Raw genomic sequence first — 22,150 nt, 5'->3', positions numbered from 1 at the left:
AAAATTATAAAATATAAAGATATTTTCACAAGCACGCAAACGCAAGTACTGACACTGTTGAAAATTCGTAAATATATTTTGTCTAATAATTGTTGAATATAAAGTATAATATAAGATCATTAATATATAGTTATCGAACAAAAATAAATAATATAAACTATAATCAATAAGTTATTAATATTTAACTAATACTTTCATATACTTATTTCCTATATGCATTATACACTTATAATTTTTACGAGTTCTATTATCGAAGTATAAATGTATAATACTTCTAAACCACGGAAATTGTCAAAATTCAAGCATTTTACAAATAATGTTAAAATATGTAAAATAAAATAAATTTTTATGAATATGTTTATTTTATGAATTTATCATTTGCAATGCTTAATTTATCATGATTTACTAAAAAATATGTTTTTACATACAAATCCCAGCCCTAATTATTACTATTATATTTTTATATCTAAGTTAATATATTATTAATGCTAATTTAAATGTTACTATATAAACTATTGTTTTAAGTTATCAATGGAGAAAAAAGTTCTGATTTTGTAAACATATGTTTATCATTAATCATATTTTGCATAATTGCAAAATAAAAATTATGATTAAACTATGTCATCAAATTCAGAATATATTTTTCATAATCCTGTACTTATAAATTATTAATTACCATCTCAACAGTCAGACCATGCTCGGTTAAAGGTCACATAATATTATCTCACAAATCTCGTGTTAAATCTAAATATCTAAATTATTATAAAATTTTAATAAAAAAATCATATACATGTATTGTTTCAAAATAAATGTATTACTAAAATATTGATAAATAATGATTATTTATTAAAAAAAAATTAAAAAATTAAATAAAAAAAAAATTGATAATAATTCTATTTTTATTTTTAATTCAAATTTACTGAAATAGATACTGAATGAAGTAAATTCAAGTGATAATGAGAAATTAAAGATTTGAATCTTTCAATGAAGGTATAATGACATTTTATTTAATTTAAAATCTATACTAACAGGTACCAGCCAAGTCTAGTGATTATAACTTTACGTACAGTCGTACATTTAACATAGTAATACATACAGTAAACTAAGATAGAACAAAAATAATTTCAATCTGATATAGTATATTTTTGGGAAATTTAAGTATCATAAATCATTTGTTTTGTAACAACCTTTTAGGAAGATAAGAAAAAAAATAAACAAGCTAATACATACATAATACCATTCCCACGTGTACAGTTTTCGTGGATTCTAAACAAGCTTATGATTGTTATTTTTAACGCCAAAGGGTAACAATAACACTATTATTATGAATTCAAATTTTGATATAATACATTATGTAACATAAATAATACATATAACAAATACTACTATAATATACTATGTGAAACGTATCACTTGATAAATAAAATAAGAAAAGGCCGGAAATAAAATAACAAATTAGAATATCAAGAATGAATAATATTTTTTACATTTTATCATAAACCTTGGTAGAAAAAAATCATGAAAATTATTTACTATCTTTCAAAAGTATTGCAGGATTGTGGATTAAAGAATGTAACAAAACTAATAACTAGAACTTTGTAAATAAAATCCCTGTATCAATTAAATTCATCATCATTGTATATCAATATACCCATTATTCACTCATTATACATTTTCAAACGATTTAAAAATACCTACCCTCGACCATCTAGCTTTAGCTCTAGCTTTCTTCTCAACACAAAAAATTAAATTCTAGTAATAATTATTTAATGAAATAATTTATTATCCCCTAACTAATTTCCTGGAAAAGTCTGCAGGAGACTCAAATTTAATTAATTAGCTCAGAGATATTTAAATAATACATAATAATTCCTTAGTTGGAGGTGCTGATGAGTGAATTCTAATTAACGCTAGTACACATGTCATATGTACAGTTATTTTTCGATAATTCAATATTATATGTCCCATTTATTTTATTGATTATATATTTGATAGATTGCAAATAAAAATAAAATAAAAAAAGAATAGATACTTATTGCCAAAAAAAAAATTTAGATTTGCAATCAATTTGTTATTTCTAAAATAAGAAATAACCCAAAAACGAAAAAGTTTTATTTTAAAGTAAAGCACAAAACATAACATCGGTGGTCTTCCTTTAAAGTCTAAGGATAATTTTTATTATCTAATAAATGTATAGAATATAGTGTTACATAAAATATGCTATACTAAAATACATTAAATTTCGTATTAATTTTAATAAAGTTCTAATTATATGTCCCGAAAAATATCATAACATTTAATAAGACTTCAGAAAAATAATACATAGGAAATTAAAAAAAAAAAATTAGTTTTTAATTGTTTTCAGTTTTAGACGAAATTATAAAGATATTATTATGAAATTAAGACGTAAATATATTTGTATTCAAAAGTAAAATGTATTTCACTATTTTATTAGTACCTATTCAACATTTAATATTATAATTGTATGGATATTTTATTACCTTAACTGCACGGTCATGATAATATGTTAATATTTTTAAACGAAATAATTAAATAATTCTTATACTAAAATCAATTAATATAATATTTTAATTTGTTTAATACAGAGTAAAATTTGGTTGAAAAAAATGTTTATTTGAAAAACTATGAATTTTTTTTTATATTATTTATTTTGTTATCTTTTAGTCGATACTCATCATCAGTTTTGAAAAAAAAAACTATATTTTATATTATTTTAAAAGTTTTTTATTTATTTTTTAATAAAAATTACAGTTTTATTTTTATATTTTAGAGCAAAACATTTTGGGAAGTACTTTTATATTTAAAAATTAAATTTTATACTAGTGGTTGTTAAGTAATAAGTATTTAAAGTTTTGATGAGTGGAGAGGAAACTGCAAAATGTTGGTCCATTACTGTACTTATATAAGCTTTTAATGCTTTTAACTAATTAAATGATTTTCTGAAATTTGATTTTAAGGTATATACGTCATATAAACGATTATGTATTTAAATTATTTATTTTTAAATGATAAACTTAAAGTGCTACAACTAAAAAGAAATAATCTTAAAATTTTTAGAATAAAATTACTAATATGATATTTTTTACTCTTCAAATAGTGGTGTAGATAGCTAATATAATTCTGTATAGTATATAGTATGAGTAAAAAAAATAACTTTTTTTTCAAAATTAAAACTTTAATAAATTATATAGCCAATTTAATTCTTCAAATAAATTGTTTATGCATTTGAAATGTTCATATTTTTATGTATTTTTAATTCATGTTAATAACAATTGTTTTTTGAATAAACTTGTAAATGTATTATAAGGTTCCTCAAAAATATATTTTGTAGTAATAAAAATCTATTTAGATGACATTGTAGAAATGTTTGTAAATAAGCCATGCGTTTGAAATTAAAAAATATCCGGCTTAATTTTTTTATTTTGGAAATTTCAGTTATAACTAAATAATGTATTAAAAATAAATAAACTAATAACGATATTATTCCATAGTAGTTTCAGCTCGTTAAAACTCTTTTTGTTACATATTACTTAAAAGCTACGAGAAAGTTTATAAGGTTACTTACTAGATTTTCTGCACTGAAACTAGTTTGTTTTAAGTATTAAAATCTAAAATAAGTTTGTTTTTTAATATTTTACTTTACCAATTATATGTATTAATTCTTAAAATATATGATTGTCATTTTTTTTTTAATTTTATCATCATCGTTTAAAACTTAAAAGTAATATTTTTTTTAATGGCGTTCCAATTATATTTTCCATTTTACCCAATATTATAATTACATTTGCAGTGTATTTAAAAATATGTTGTAAATATTCCTAATAATAGCTGTTTTTAAAAGAAAAAAAATATAACGTCAAAATATAATTTTTTTTATTTTTAGTTCATAGACATTTATTCACACATGATATTTTAATATTATACATTGTACAAATTACTATGATTTTGTGGTATCTCCAAGTAAATTTAAATATCATTAATTTGTAAAATAACTTCTGATCAAAAATCGTATTTTTACATTAAAATGATTTGATGTGTTCTTGATATCCTACCCTTAAATTTACTTTATGTAATATCCATCTTACACACGTATGCATAGACAAAACGCGGTTAAGCAGCCTGAGAAAAACTTCGCTTAATTTTAATTCTAGGGTAAATACAGTGGCGCAACCAAGGTGAGTGTTTTGGGTGTATAGACACCCACTTTAAACAGTAACTTTTGTCGATAGTATACTAACCATTTTGAAAATGTATTGGGGAACTACTGTACACGCTACCGTTGCACCCCCACCCCCTTGAAAAATCCTGATTAACTGAGTAAATATATCTATTATAAAATTAAATTATGACAATATTTCGGAGAGCAAGATGCTGAATTTTTTTTAAAAAATTAAGATTTTAAAAAGTTTAAGGTTATTTAAAAAAATTGAAATTTTCGCTAATTCTAAACGATTATAATGAACGTTATAATGGGGATAATGGAAAACACACACACACACACACACACACATTTTACCTTTTTTTAAACCGGCCATCATGCTAAAAAAATATATAATAATAGTAATTAAAGCAATACTCACCTAACCTTCGGTACGCGGATCCGGGGTTTGGAGAGTTTGAGAATACGATTTGATGGTTCATATACTAGTGACTTTGGCTTCACGCGGTAATACTTTTTTGTGTCTTCCCGTTTGAATATTCTCCGAGGTTTAGCCAATTGTAGAATGCGGTTCGATGCATTATATTTAAGCGCTGCGCGTGATACGCTTCTTTGTGTTGTTTTCCGGGGGGGGGGGGGGTGATATACTTCGTCCGATTTGTAAGCGGGAGCGTCAGGACCTCTTGTGGACCATGGTGGAATATATCTTTCTGTGAAAAATAATGATATTGTGATGAGTATTGTATGAACACAGCGTTGTAGATTGACGAAAAAAAACTAAAACAACGTTCGGATAAATTATTAAAAAAAATATAATAATAATTATAATAATTGAGTAAGAAAGTACTGTAGCCGGGGCTGAATCGAGATTTAGATTTTATTTTAGTTCAATTATATAAAATTTTAAGTTGTGATACTATTGTCTATTGTTATATCTTTAAAAAGTGCCATCGTGGTCGTATTTTATGATTTATTAACATGTAAATAGCAAAACTATACTTTTAGCGACGAATATTTTGGCTGTTATAATATTTATTATCCAAAATAGTATTGTTATAAAATATTACGCATGATATGATTGAAAAAAGTTCTCACCGTTTATGATATCAAATGGAATTTATATAAAACTAATCGTTTTACATAATGAATGGACTATGCAATTTATATTAAATATCTTAATATTTCAATTTTTTTTTTTTTTTTTTGCTTTAAGTGTGCAGAATAAAAATATTGTTGGTATTTGTAATTAAATCGAACAAGACGTAGTAAATTACACGTATTAATTTTTATTACTTAAGGAAATAATTTATCAAATTAACAATTTGAAATTTATTTTTAGTGTGAAATTTATTTCATAAGGGCTCGTCATTACATTTTGTACGTTCGAAGAATACTAATTGCAATGGATATAAATATATGTTTGTCATCAATCAACCAATTAAAATTAATAAAATTCATAAGTTTATGGTCTCTTGAGTAATTTTAATAATTAGACACTAATTGTAATAAGGAATGTATTTTAGAACTTTTTTCATAAGTCAGATATACCTACTTGAAACGATGCAACGTTTATTATAAAACTTACTTAGAGTATGAAATAATAAGGAATGATAAGGACTTAGTATACTATTATAATCAACAGTCATTTATGATATTATTTTTTTATTTTTATTTAATGTATAAACAAATTAATATGGTTAATGACGTATTTTGTCAGACTGAGAGTAAGATATTATTAAATTTCTTGCATAACAATACACTATGATCAATTTCATCATAATATGTCAAATTGTATGAATATAGTACAACATATCAGTACACATTTTGGGTTTTATAATAAATTACACAATCATATGTTATTTTGTATTTACGCTAACTATTGAGACATGATTACTACTTAGACCAGTGTTTCCTAAAGAATAATATCACCGTAAGCGATTGAGCATTCATTAATTTAGATCCATAAAAATAACTAAAATACCTATTATTAAATACATTATAAAAAATTTTAATTATAAATATAAAAACTACTCGAGATACGATTTTTATCAGGGAAGAAATAACAATTGTATATATATATATGTATAATTAATATGTACTTTAATTTTGTTTTTTAAATGTTGTAATAATTGTTAATTTAGCGTTTATTTCTCCTCGACCCAAAAGCAAATCATTTTTAAGATGTAAAAAATGTTTATTGAAAATGTGTCTCAAATATCAGTGATTAGTATAACAATGTGCACATGGAAGAAAATCCGTTTTGGAGCCACTGCGATTTAGTTATACTGAAGACTAGACTAGGAGTATGCGTCTTTCTATTCACTAACCACAATATATGTATAGTTTAAATTATTCATCCTACATTATTATTGTAATGGTTTAGCTTACTCCTCCTCTTCTTGCATGGTTTATATTTAATTTTTTCAACCGTAATAGATGGTTCGGAAAATATGCGTATTTCTTCCTCGAATCCTCCCTCGAATCTTCCCTCGAATTCTCCTTCGAATCCTTCCCCGATTCCTTCCATTTCATCGAATTGTTCCACTTTCTTAATCTCTTCGTTATCAGTTTTGTTGATATTGAACTATCAAAATTGTACCAGTCGTCCCAATCGTCCTCTACCTCCTAACTATTAGTTAAGTCAATTTTTTGGATAATTTCGTACGAAGGATTATCCCAAAAGAATTGTTATATTTAGTTGGACGGTTCGCTGTTCGAAATAGATGAAATAGTCCTTACCCCTTGCTCATCTAGGAATTCCTCATTGAAAATATTCTTGTATAAAGCCATCAACAGTTTATGTTCTTCGTTGGATATCATTTTCTCCTATGACTTATATGCGTAAACATACAAATGATTTAATTATTAATTGTTTATTTTTATTTAGACATGTTAAATCATGTATGTTTATTTTAATAATAATAAATTCAATAAGTATAGGTTACTTACGTAATTTTATGTCACAAAATTAATTAATTAAATAAATTATTATAAATGTGCGCGAAAGAAATAACAAGATTATACTAGAAACAAAAATGGTTATATTTATAGTAAAAATTATATTTTGTTAGTATCAAATTGTGTAAAAACTATTTAATTTTTATTTTAAAAATTTATTCATCAATAATTACTGTTCAATCTATTTATATTTTAAACAAGTAAAATAATTCACTATAGTTACCGGTGATTTATAAATATGTTACAGTTAAAACCCGAAATCTGTCGAAAATAGTTTTAACTAGTTAAAACTAGTATTAACCGCAGGCTCAAATAAGTAATTAAATCTAGTTTTAACTTTAATATACGTCTTCGAACTTGAACTAACTACATAAAACGCACGTGACCACAGACGATATATTCAATAAATATTGCTCGATAATTCGTCCGGCCGATTATCAAATCAATAAACATAAATTTATTTAGTCGTCCATCACTTATATACGATAAGAAAAATTCATCACAAAGAATCAAGTTTCGAAAAATCATATTTCCCTCTGTGCAACCGCAACAAAAGCATCAACGCGATCAGGGTAAGGCTTTGTAAAATGCACATGTAAAACATCCCGCGGAACAAATCGCTGTTTATGTAGAAAAAATAAAATTCTATGTACTTCTAAATGCCACGATAGGTTTGTCCTGTTAAGTGTAATAATATAATAAATGTCGATATTTAATAATTATCCTAATATGTACTTATATTTCTACTTTTCCCTAATTAAAACTAGTTTAATCTATTAATTTAAACAATATGGATTTTCATTAGATAATTCTAGTTTAACTAGTTAAAACCAGAAGTGACTAAAGGAATTTGTGAAAACTAGTTTTGACTAGTTAAAACTAGTTTCGACGGATTTCGGGTTTTAACCGTAACTAATATACATACCAAAATTACGTGTATTTGTTAATGAATTAATTCAAAAACAATTTGTTTTAATTCAGTTGTAGTGTTTACATAAATCAATAATTTGTGGTTTGGAAATATGAACACACAAACAAAATGTGGTTGTTTAGTTTTTCATGCAACTTAAAGTTATTCAAATCCTAAATCAATTCAAAATATATAATTTACGTAGATAGTTTATGATCGATCTGCGTGAATGTGATTTTTAATATACCTAGTTACCGCCCACTATAATAAGTGTAATAGAAAAGTTTATCACAATAAGACTTCATAATCTGATATCCTTCAATCCTTTAAGGGTAAAAACTTTGTTTCAAAACAAAAAAACGGAAGTTGATTTTCTTACTTCTTGTAATATGTACAGTTCCATTAAATGTATTGATACTTTCTAAAATGTTTACAGGTACATCATACACATCTTTTTAGATTGTTTATGGATAAAAATTAAATCTATTGCAGGTTTTCTTTATTTATTAAAAATGTTATTATCCTACGTTATATGTCAATATCATCTATAAAAAATATGAACCAATTAGTTATTTTTCGATTTAATATAATTAATTTAGAGAAATACTAAAATAGCATAATAACATAAAATACGTATTGAGTGTTAACATTATTTTGAATAACATTTATGTTAAACTGGTAAAATTAATTATTTGAATAATAAAATCCTTCTACGATTTTAATGAAATAAATGTATAAATTAGTCTAAGATAATATATAAAATAAATATATTTTACATTATCTATGATAAATATTATTATTATTATTATTATTGCGACAATTTACTGCGAATATATTAATATTACACTTACACTGAATAACAGTATATTCTCCTGTTCAGTTTTCACTGCAAAGTCTTTTGCCATAATAAAAGCTCTTGAGTTAATAACCGATCACCGACTCCAAGACACCGCTATTTTCACTGACTCTCTCGGTGCCATAAATAATATTAAAAATACATATAACCCTTCAGACATCGGCTTACATATCCAAAACAAAATTTTCACGCTACTAAACATCAATAAATATAAAATTAAACTCTTCTGGATCTCCGGACACTCCAGCATTGTAGAAAATGAACTCGCCGATCACACAGCCAAAACCGCAATTACCTCCCCATTATCAACGTTTACTCAATTCACTTCATTCAGGGACGTACAACTGCTAATAACAAATAAATGACAACTAAGATGGCATCATGAATGGTTATCAATTTATCATACTCCACTAAACTGAATCACATCAAACACAACATAAACAATTGGACCTTTCCTATGGAAATACTTCAAATTCCCAGAAAATATGAAGTTATTAAGTCATCTTAACAAGACTCAGAATCGGACACACTCAAATCTCTCATAGCTTCTTAATAGCTAAGGAAGAACCCCCGTCATGTACAGCATGTGGTGTCCAAGTCTCTATCAACCACATTCTCACTGAATGCCGAATTTACCATAATTTAAGAACAAGTTACAACCTACCGGAAACATTAGCTGAAATTCTCTACAATCATCCTCAATCAATATCCAACACCATCAATTTCATCATAGCCGCCAAACTACAAAACAAAATTTAAACAATTAGTATAAGTAGAATAAGTACACAATTACATAACATCATGTAATAATAAACTGTATTTTAACCCAATGTCCTATGTCGCCGAGAGTCTTAATAATAATAATAAAAAGTATATTCAAAATGTGTGAAAAAATTCATAGTTGAACATTATAGTCATTTTTGTACAATTTTCAAAAATAATGATGCTTTTACGAACGCGTACCTTATATAATATTATAATTCCGTTACAAGAATGCTGACATGCGGTTAGTAATAGTACTAGTAGTATTCTGTATATTACATAGAGGCCACTATATGAATAAAGTAAAAGTATCAAAATTAGTATTGTTAATATTTAAAAATTCAATTTTTCTATAATTATTAATGTATATTAATGTATTTATAAGTATGCAGACTAAAAGTAGACTAGTATTTTATGATCCAATACCTATGTATTATTTTTACCGATTTAATTTGTTTTAAAAAAATAAGTTATTGATCTAAAATAGTTATCATAAAAACTAAATTGTTGTCCATACAATGTTTTTGTTCATAACTTGATTCAACTAGTCTATAGGAAATATTAATGATATATATTATTATCTATTTTTTAAAGAATAAAAATAATTAGTATAAATATTAGAGTTATACATTTTAAAAGACAAATACAGGTAAAAATGAAATAACGTTACAAACATACGAGTACTTTTTATAATTTTAAATAATATAAAATGAATAAAAAGAGCCTACCTCATCCAAATAACTATTTTGAAAAAACATTTTTTTTATTTTAAATTTTATTTGGATAAGGTTACAAAATATAATAACATATTATAATATTTCAGTATCATTTATCATTACTTAGAAAACAATGCGAGAAAGGGAAATTTCTTGCTTTCCAAAAGTCCAAAAGTAATTCTGCTTACAAATTGTATTTGTAACTACAATAAAAAATTATGAAACAATTGTATAATTCAATATATATTTTTTTTTACATTAAACTTAATTCAATCAAATGTATTTTTAAAAACATTAATAACACTTGTGTATTATATTTTGAGTGATATTTAGGTAATTTAATATTTTCGGAGAATTAGAATAAAAGTTTTAATTTTTTATTGTATATTATTATAAATGTGATATGGTGAAAACAAATTCTGAAAACAATACCTCAATATAATTTTAGCAAGTTTTAGGCCCTTGAACTTTCTTAAAATAAAAAGTGCCATGCAACCTAAAAAACGTTGATATTCTTTATACCTTAAGTATTATTATATTTTAAATAATAATATTAATTCTATGTTGAAATTATTATTTAATAAGCTAGACGCTAGAGTTCTACTAAATGTATATCGACTTGGAAAAACGTGCTATTGCTACAATAAACATAATATCATTACGAGAAGTCAAAAAGTTCTGTACTAAACATTCCACCATTTTTTTTTCTCTACACAAGGAATGAACAACATCAGCCTCAAACAACATCGTTTATTGACGACAACAAAATACAGCGATCATAGTTCTATTTGGTAGACTAAAAACTGCTTTTCCGCGTAGCACTTGGATTGCATCATATATACATAACTTAACTTAACATGCAAGGATTGTGTAAGGATTTACAGATTACTGACTCCTTGTTTATGTCACACTCAGTGAATCTGCATAGGTACCTATACAGAACACAGGAGCGTTGAGTGTATATATTATTTGCATAGCCAACAATTAGTTTTGAATCACAAAATGTAGTTTTGTAGTCATTTCTATACTTTTTAATATTATAATATTTTAATTGTTTTTAGGTACCTACTTATAGATAAATAATAATAATAAAATTGTTTAACTCATGTTGTGCTATTCTATGACCTTAAATATTATTACCCTTAAGAACAGGGTTACTCAGGTAATATTGTATTGTATAATATTATGAATATCACATACTACATATACTGACATACTCTACTTAAATTTAATTAACGATTTTTTACATTGAGACGTCACCGTTTTCGACCCGTATAGTTTTCTTAAAAAAATATATTGTTATAACAACTGAAGTTAACAATAAAACTGATATTATATCAAACAAGTAAAAACTCTGTGTTATCTTTATTTCCAAAAAAATAATATAAATTAAATTAAACTTGAAAAATATGAAACAGTAAAATTTTCCAAATAAATATCGTATTATTTTAAAAAATATATTTAAATCTAATATTTTAATTCTAATGTATCGAATTTAAAATATATCCGCAAAACTTGTAATTATTATAAATAATTGCCATAGACGCCGAGTTTCTGGAGATCAACAAAAAAAAAAACTTAATTTTAATTTTTGAGACCTACCTACTCATGAAGGCATATTTTTTCATACAATTGTATGTTATAATTTTGATAATTTCTAAATCACTTTTAAGTATAATAATCATGTTTAATAAAATATAAAAATTGTAAAATTCAGTAAATATATAATTTTAAATTCAAAAAAAAAATATTGGCTTAAAAGGGGACTAGTCTACTCGTGCGCTGCTATATTGTGTTAGTTTATGAATGCACTTCATAAGTTTCTAGAATATGTAAAATATAATTTAGAAAACTTTATGTATATTTTTTTAATAATATGATTAACAAACCTAACCGGTTCGTGTAATGAAAATAGTTAATAACTGGATATGATTAGGGATGAATATAGACAGCAATTTAGTTTTAATCGAAGAAAGTGGTATGTTGCGGTTGGAATATATTTACGTGAAATTAAAATCAAGGATATAGGTATATACCAATTTCATTAATATTATATTTTAATTATTAAATTATAGCTAGATATTTTAAAGTTGTTTCAATATTCATTATCACTTTTATTAGTTATTAACAACTAATTTTTTTTTTCTAGTAATAATGTATTTATTACTTTTATGTACTATTGTGGCTTACACTATGACTATAGATTATAGAAAATAAAATGGATGAATGTAACACCATAACAATAAATGTAAAACTTTAAAGTCCAACTAGTTAAAATGATTCACGATAAATTCAATTTACCCAAAAAAGTGAATAAATTTTAGCTACAAAGTAAGTATAAATTTACACACAAAGCACACGTGAACTCAGTATACAAACACAAAGACAGGTGAATATAATTTTCTTGTAAAAGTATATAAATTGTAATCATCTAGCCCGTAGGATAAAAGTGTATTTCCAAACATTTTGCGTAGGTTTCAGCTGTTTGTTTTTGAGAATCTAGAATTATATATAATATACTGGACCTTTTGATCTCTATATTTAACGAGTATCTCTCTATAATAAATAATGATTTCTGTCAACGTAATTGCTTTTATTCAAATACTAATTTTTAATACTAAGTTTTAAACATTTATTAGAACCCGATTTCAGTGCCACCTGCTGGATCCAATTATTGTGAATCTAAATCATCCAAAGACCCATTAAACATACAAATAATTTTTCTCAAAAATTTTCAAGCAGTTTAGAATTTTTGTAGCATACAAGCGTACAGAATAATTTATTATCTGTTATATATATGTGAAAATATTTATTTATGTTTTATTAACTTATACGCATGCAGAAAACAAATTAAATAGTTACATTTTAATATTTTTGTAACTGACTAATTAATTTACCTCATAAATACTAGCTATAATATATACATAGTATTGTTTTGTAGCTTATAACCAATGAAAAATAATTAAAATATTTTTCTTTTACTCAACAAAAAACAAAAAAGAACAAAAAACATAGACACTTCAAAATCAATGCTAAATCAATATTTTAATTGCTGAACATAAATTGAGTTGGGTGTTAAGAATAATATTAATTAAATATTCTAATCATCCAAAGTTCCCCCGCTTGATTTATATTTATTTATTTTTTACAACCATAAAGGTTTTTACTTAATTTATTTATAACTTAGCAAAAGTCAATAATTAATAAATTATATAACGATTACCAATACATCGTATTATAGTAAACTACGTTTGTAAATATTATAATATATGGATTATTAATCGTAATAGAATGTATTCAAAAAAAAAAATTAGCTAAAATATTATCAAAAAATCAGTTCTTTTTTGGGTAACCACATATTATGTCGTCTTAGGGACTTGTTTTGTAAATTTATTGTGAATTTAGAAATAGGAATGAATAGTAATATTAAAACAAATTTATTCAAAGGAATTCATTATTATTATTTTTTTTTTTGGTGGTATCAAAGATGAATAATTAATTTGGTTCGTTTTTTACAAACGAATCTGACCTTTATTTTATGAATACTATCCATGATTTTCTGTTTATCAATTGAATTGCATGTATTGTAATTAAAATTCAATATTTGCTCAACAAAACCGTATTGTCAAACGTTCATCTGTGTAAAAAATTTTATTATATACACAAACAAATAAAAAAGCACCAATTGTGTAATGTACATTGTACATAATATACTTTTGCGTAAACCTAAGCGCAAACTAATTAGTTATGTTTATTGAACACATGAAACATAATAAATAATATAAATAATAAATATACACATATATATATATATGTATATATATAGGTGCTACCCTTCAGCGACAACAAAACATATCCTCCGTGATTGGAAATTGAATAAACTCTCAAATATATTTGTACGAAATAAATGCATTCGTTTTTGTTACTATAGTTGTATTATTATTACGCGAATTAACTAACGATTGGCGGTATTAATGAGATTTTAATTTAATATTATACTTATTATAGATATATAATATGTATATTAACATTAATGTATAATTGGACTAGACTTAGATTTAAAAAATACTGAACCGAAATGCAACAAATGTTACACAAGTAATTGCGGAGTGTTCATAGCTTAATCTTACAACTCATTTAAGTTTCTATAGAGTTGTAGCTACACACCGGAATAATATGATTTCGTTCTTATATTATAATATTATGGTGGTCATTGATTACACAAATAAAAGATACTTTTATGTAATCTATATATACATATATATATATATATATATATATATATATATATATATATATATATATATATAAATATATATTTATACATAATACTTATTTATTAATATATACTTGTAATTTTTATAACCAAAAACTACTCAACTGATTTTGAAAAATATCAAATATCGTTTTTAGGTATACTAAAAAAGCTAAAAAAGTGGTTTTTAACATCATTTGAAATTATATTAAATAAACTTAGGGTAAATTACATATATCGAAAAATTAGTTCATAAATCGAGCTACAACGATACCATTTTTCCAATGAATTAAAGTACTGTATATAACCACAATTGTATTATACCAATCGTGTCAATTAGCAGCCCACAAAAACGCAAAGTAAATGCAACACACTCGTTGCCACAATAAGACGCGGACGAATTATGAAATATAATTAACTACCGGTGTTCGTTTGGTTCCGTCGATAGAACCACGTGTTGATAGATACGATTCAGTCACCTGATTGTAGTGGTGGATGATTTGGTGACGGATCACGCACACGCTCAATGACGGGTGTCGGAGCGACGAATATGGATGCTGAGTAAAACGACACGCACAATAGTTCGAAAAAGGCCGACGGCAAAAGAAATATACGCGTGTCGTAAAAAGCGTGTTCACGCTCGGGCCGTGGCGCATCGGCACCAACGAGCGGAAAAACACTGTCGACCGGACACGGAACAAAAGCCCGGCTTGTCGCATTTATTGGCATAAGGAAGAGGGGTTCGAACGTTCTTGATCATCCACGTTATCGCAAAACCGATTTGGGAAGTTCGATTGCTGAAGGAAGGCTGTGGTTTGAACAATAGTATATTATTATTTAATACTTTGTAATGCAAATAAATAAATTGTACCTTTATAACTATTATAAAACTTTTTTTTTATTATTATTTAAAATCCAACAAAACAGAAAATATTCGATTTACAAATTAAATTTACCTCTCTCCTTTAAGATTTAAAGCTTGTGTTGGAGAGAGGAGGTTAATGTAGTTAAAAAAAAAAAACAAAAATAAATATTTAATATAATATTATATAAAACAGTGTAAAATATTAATATATAACATAATAAAATAATTAGATTAAGAGATAATCAAACTGAACAATGCAATTATAAAAATTACAATTGTAAAAGCATAAATGCATAGTATAATATATTATATAATATAATATAGACGTTGTACCTATAACATTAGAAATAAAATAAACAACGAATAACCAAAAGACTACATATTACATACAAAGCGTAATACAAGCATTTAAAATGACGTATAGCTGTAATAGGTCGATAAAATATAAAAATACAATCTAAACAAATTATAAAGTTTACGTTTCAGTGGTACTAACGAAATTCGAAACACGATTAACATGCTGCTGTTTCCATTTTAGTAAAAATCACCATAAATTAAAAAAGTTGTTGTCCGACAACTGCGCAATCGCTATAACCACCACCACCACCACCACCACCACCGCCACCACCACCACCATCACCACTTATTATTTAGGCTTATTTGAATTTATTAAGTTTTCTACGATAATTTAGGCAACTAATTAAAGCTGTGTTGTAAAATTGAATAAATCAAGACATGGAGGATTTTTTTTCATTTATTTATTTATTAATTTATTTAATTTCCATGAATATTTTAAATATATAAAATATAATTTTATTTTAAACAGACGGAAACGTATTACTGAATATCATATCACTTATATATGCATCGATTTACTGTTTATGGCTGCTTACTGAAGTGTTGATTATATATGATAATACTTAGAATTATGTTTAATTATTTATAAAAATTGAAACTATTTTAAAATAGTATTTAAATTATTTTCTGACAACCGGCCCGGGACAGTTCCTTATATCACTAGATGTGGAAATACATTTATACGCTAAACATGTCCTTTAATCCGCTGGTTTTTGCGTAGAATCGAAATTGTTTGGTTGAAAGTAACGCGCGTAAAATGAAACACAAAAGTATTTGGTGGCGCAGGGAAAAAATAAATAAAAACAACTCTGAAACAGACAAGATAAATGGATTCCGACTTATCTGTTACACATAGTCAACCACCGGAACTGCCAATTTGTTTAAAAGTTTAAAAGGTAAAACATACGTATACAGATCGCGCGAAGCATAAAATAGGTATAATAATATTGACACACATATATATATATATATATATAACCTATAATTTATGTTAGTCTCAAGTAGGATGTTTTTTGGTATGCGGTTGTAGCGGGAGAAACGTCTATTACACACTTACTTATTAGTAATAAGTTATTACCTATTGTATACATTTAATAATAAGTAAACATTAGGATTAACGTATTGTTGTGCATACAAGTGGGATATGTGTTTGATAAATTGTGAACTTTGAACTATGCGTAATAAATAAATACGATATACGAATTGATAATTTGTAATTATGTACTATAATATGTATTACTTAAATTTTAATTTGACTATATTGATATGAGTTTTATTGAAACAAGCTACATATCGTTAAACTTTAATAAGTAATTGATTTACTTTTTAAATAATTACCATACTTTTATAAGAAAAATGAAAATATCTGAAAACGGTTACTTCAGTTAGGTATATAGGTATAAACATTTCGAGAAACTCGAGAAATATTTTGTTCTAAAATATTTCATGCGATTGAAAAATATTTTAATAAAACGTATTTATTTTTGTGAATGTTGTCATTTTAGTTATTGTTTACTTTAATATTATGATATAAAGATTTATACAGCACTATAAATTGAAAATCAATAGTGTTACAGGAATGCAATAAACATTATTTCTATAAAAATTTGATATCATCATTTATCAAGCAATGGGTAAATTATTAAATAATTTCTAGATACCAGTTATACTTAACAATACATTTATGTAATAATCACATTATGGATTATCATATTATTTCCTGGCCTTAAAATGAAGTTCAAATCAAATTAAGTAGAGATAAATGAATTAATTGCTTATATTTTATTGGATAAACACAATGATTAATGAATTCCATATAAAGTACCGAACGCCATCCCATACTTTTGAAGGAATGCGTACAAGTTAAGTTTTAAAGAAACTTCAACAATTATTGTGGAAATTTACTGTCATCGTATATTACAATAAATAACAACCACACGCAAAATATTACAAATCACGGCCAAAATACTAAATAAATCTAACAATACAATAAGACAAATTCAATAATATCTAATTTAGTAAAAAAAAAAAAAAAATCATGAATAACGCTTTTGCACAATAGATAATATGTAATTATAATTATAATATAAATAGACGATCAATATAATGCCCTATTATAATGTTAATCACTGTGTGCGATGTCAAGTCGTCTTGTCCCATGGCACTACATTAATGTTGAGCATACTATAAAGCAGAGGTCACCAACTAATTTCTATAGAGGTCCGTTTTGAAACTTACCATACTGGCCGTGGTCCTTAACAGCTAGTATAAATAATATACACACGTAAGTAAATACATTTAAAAAAAAAATAGTATTTATATTGATTTATTTATGCATTTTTTCAATACAGATTAATTAAATTCTTTTGTCGTAATATAAATTGTATATGACCCACTTATAATTTGAATTTATTTATATTATAAAAATTTTAAAATCTACTCCGCAGATAAGGGTCCGAAAAAAAGTGTTCACGGTCCAGCGGAGTTGGTGACCTCTGCTATATAAAGTATGAAAATAAGTAATATTATTTTATATAATTGGTATATAATATATAATAATTGTGGAGCGCTACCAATGGTGATTTACCCTTCCCATCATTTAAATACCGCTTAATTTACTTATTGTATAATGTGTACATACAGATTGTAAATATAAAATCTTGATTCAATAATAAAAAAATATACATAATATGTATATAAAAATATTATATTATTGTAATATTAACATTATACAATAATATGGAACAGTAAGCAATTCAGCTACAAAATTTCCATGACTATACATTTTTATTTCCAATATTTCAGAAATACACGATTTATTATAATACATTTTTTTGGTTATTAAATGTTGACTACAATTAGTTGAGGATTAGTTACAGCATATCTTTGTAGGTCTATTTTACAGGTATTTTATAAGTTAAGTGTTTTTTGAAATGCAGATAGATTACCGAATATAAGTACCTAAGAATAACAGGTTAATTGTGTTTCTATAATGAATGAATGTAATTTTTAGATAAATAAATAAAATACATAAGAAAGGTGAATATTTGTATTTTTATGTCTAAATTTTAATTTAATTTAAAATTATATTGAATTAAATCATTAAATCGTTTTAATTTATAATAATAATATCATGCCAATAAATATACTTTTGTAAGGAGGGACAATACATATTATAAATACGCAATTATTTTATTATACATAGTTATTGTTTTTTCGATTATTATTTCAATCAATTATTGGGAATATTTTTTACATGTGATAGTGCACTAGATGATGTATTAAGTATATAAATTAACATATCAGTGTGATAGTAATTTTTGAAGTGCCCTAATTCATATCACGGAAAAACTTTTGGCCTGATATGAACATCCTTTACCACAATAGTTACAAAAATATCCTAACGTTAAATCAGTGTATGCTTATTAATAAATATTTAAACAAGTATTTTTTTTATATAATATATAAATATATAGTGTATAAACCTTAAAATATTTTTTTTTTTAAATGCACTAAAAATTGCATTTAAAATTATTTTTTATATTGAAAAAATGTGTTTAATAATATAAATTATTTATCTCATGTAATTATTCATACATAAATGCATGTATGTGTATGTATACCTAAGTGTCTACAACACGTGTCAACAACAATTTTGTCTGGCGTCACATTTATCTGATCGGTAAAAACATAATTAATTATAAAAATAGAAGTACGACATATTATAAGATATATAATATTTAATTTTATTCATTTAACTAAATTTTTATCGAATTTGATCCATTTTCTATGAAAATGACTTAAAAACATAAAAATACCCTAAAAATGTTAAAAAAAAAACAAAATTAGAGTTACATTTTTAATTCCTTGATGTATACAATTAAATTTATGCTTGGAAAGCAATGTTTTCGAACACTCACAAAAAAAGCCATTTGTATTCAAATCCGTTCCCTAATAATAACGTAAATTATAAAATATCCTTAGAAATAGATGTTGAAACATATTTTCTGCAATTTTTTTTTTTTTTGTATGCAATGGCTTATCATTGAATTCAAATATAGTAATATATAGTATATAGTATATTAGGTAAACTGATAATAATTATAATTGACTATTTTTATCGTGTAAATGTTCCAGATAGTATAATGATGCATTATATAATTTGTCTTTTTAATAAGCATCAAATAAAAATAGCAAACACCCCTTATTTACTGAATAATTATAATTAATTTTATACAGAAAAATTAAGATATTATGGGATGTTATAATATGTATATGGGAGAGTTTCGCAAGAATGCCGTTATTATGCCGTAGACGATAATATTATTATTTTGTTTAAGAAACTAATTTTATCATCTTTGTTCTTTTAATATGTTTTTGTTTTAACACACGTGATATGTAATATCATAAGGAGGATATATAATTCTCTAGTGGTTATTATTATTATAAATTGTACTTTATAGAAAAAATTAAAAATATATAGATATTTCCAAAAAATTATAGAATATACTTTTACTTTTTTTTATGTCAATAAAAATTTGTTATAAAAATAGATACAAATAATACATCTTACAAGACATAGGTTGAATATTTAAAATATCGAGGCAGAAAAAAAAGTTCATGATATGCAAATGTTTAAAATAGTTATAATATTATTAAAATATTTGCTAAATATTATAAAATAGTATAACCAGAAAGTTGTATACTACTAACAAACACTGATGACAGAGATGTCAATAACATTGCATACATCTGGCAAAACTTTATACGCATCGGATTTCCTGCCAACAGAAGTCTGATTTTGTGTCAGCTGGTTTGAAATCATTTTTTATGATTTTCAAGTCTCCAATTAAATGACATTTCAAAAGATCATCGTTATGTTTTTCTGTTTAACTTCAAACGTTATTCTCAGAAAGTAAATGTTGGCCTTTGGATACGTTTTCAAAACTAAAAATATGAGAAAAAAATATTCGTAAAACATAATACTATAAAATGGATGCTATTTATAAAAATTTTCAAAATGTTAATTTTTCAACTTTAAATTTATTTATTAATACGTTATAATTAGGTCCACCCGATTATACTTTCCCGAACCCAAGTTATTTCGAATGGATATAAGTATAAATAAATAAGGATTTTACTAAATATTCGGCTTATCCATGAACTTGTTTTAATCAATTTTTTTTCCAAAATATGGTCATAAATTCTTCACAGATGTATTATGCTGGCATTTGAAGCACGTTTTTATAATAAGAATAGCTTCTATCGTTCTGGAATTTGTCCATGTGTTGTCTATGAGTGAAAATACACGTTCCACAGCTGTATTTGAAGTCGGCAAAACAAAACTGAATTCAACAATTATTTGTTATAATTTTAATGTGTAGAACAATAATTTTTTCTCCTAATTAAAAATCGGTATTTTATCAAGTAAAATTTTAAAACCGGGAGAAATCATTGTCCCGAAAATATTTCTCGGGACACTGGACACTTGATTAAAAACCGGTAGTATCCCGACAAAAAAAAGATGTATGAAAACCCTAGATTTAATCTATACAGATAATAAGTACCATTAATCTTAATATATTGGTTGTTAAGTAACAATAAGTTAGCATTAATGGACGGGTACTTGGGGTACTTAACAGTAAAACCTGAACTGGTACTTTTTAGGAATTATTGTGTTTTTCTTTTTTTTTTGTCTTATTAGGTTTCTAGACTTCTGCCTTTTGAGTCTTTGATAGACATTTCCAAGAAGTGATATGGATAATAGTTATTTCATCAATAGGTAACTGTGAGGGTTTTAGTTAGAAGGTAATTTAAAGTAATATAATTTGGCTAATTCATTAAGGATAGGCAGTTGTATAATTTTGATTGGTATTAAGATGTTAAGTCTGTTAAACTGTTAACTGGTTTACCCTTGAGTTTTATACGTGAGCTTCAAGTTACGAAAAAAATGTATTAAAAAAAAATAAGGAAAATAATAAATGATTAATGTGTTATTCCTTAACGAATATTATAATAATAAATATAATATTGTTTAAAACATCTCCAGTTATTACGTTACAACATATTATTATGTCATGCATATTATATAAGCATAACATTAATATATGTTAATATTAAATTTATTTAATAATATGTTATATATCATATATTTGGTAAATTCATTTTTGTTATTATAACTTCTTACAAAATAAACAAATATTAAATTATACAATGCATTGTAAATTGATCATGCATTTTATAAATTATAAACTTAAAATTGATATCAGTTACACAATATTCATAATAAGA

At 24.8% G+C, this 22,150-nt stretch overlaps 1 protein-coding gene across 1 annotated transcript in view; it reads right to left on the bottom strand.

Annotated features, from left to right (window-relative positions):
* The window catches only part of LOC132923007 (CXXC motif containing zinc binding protein), a 433,444-nt gene that overhangs the window by 204,157 nt on the left and 207,137 nt on the right, over nt 1-22,150 (bottom strand). The window lies entirely within an intron of this gene.

This window comes from Rhopalosiphum padi, chromosome 2 (genome assembly GCF_020882245.1).
Source record: "Rhopalosiphum padi isolate XX-2018 chromosome 2, ASM2088224v1, whole genome shotgun sequence".
NCBI classification, from domain to species: domain Eukaryota; kingdom Metazoa; phylum Arthropoda; class Insecta; order Hemiptera; family Aphididae; genus Rhopalosiphum; species Rhopalosiphum padi.
Note: the sequence above shows the minus strand (reverse complement) of the source record. Positions and strands in the feature narration are given on the sequence as shown.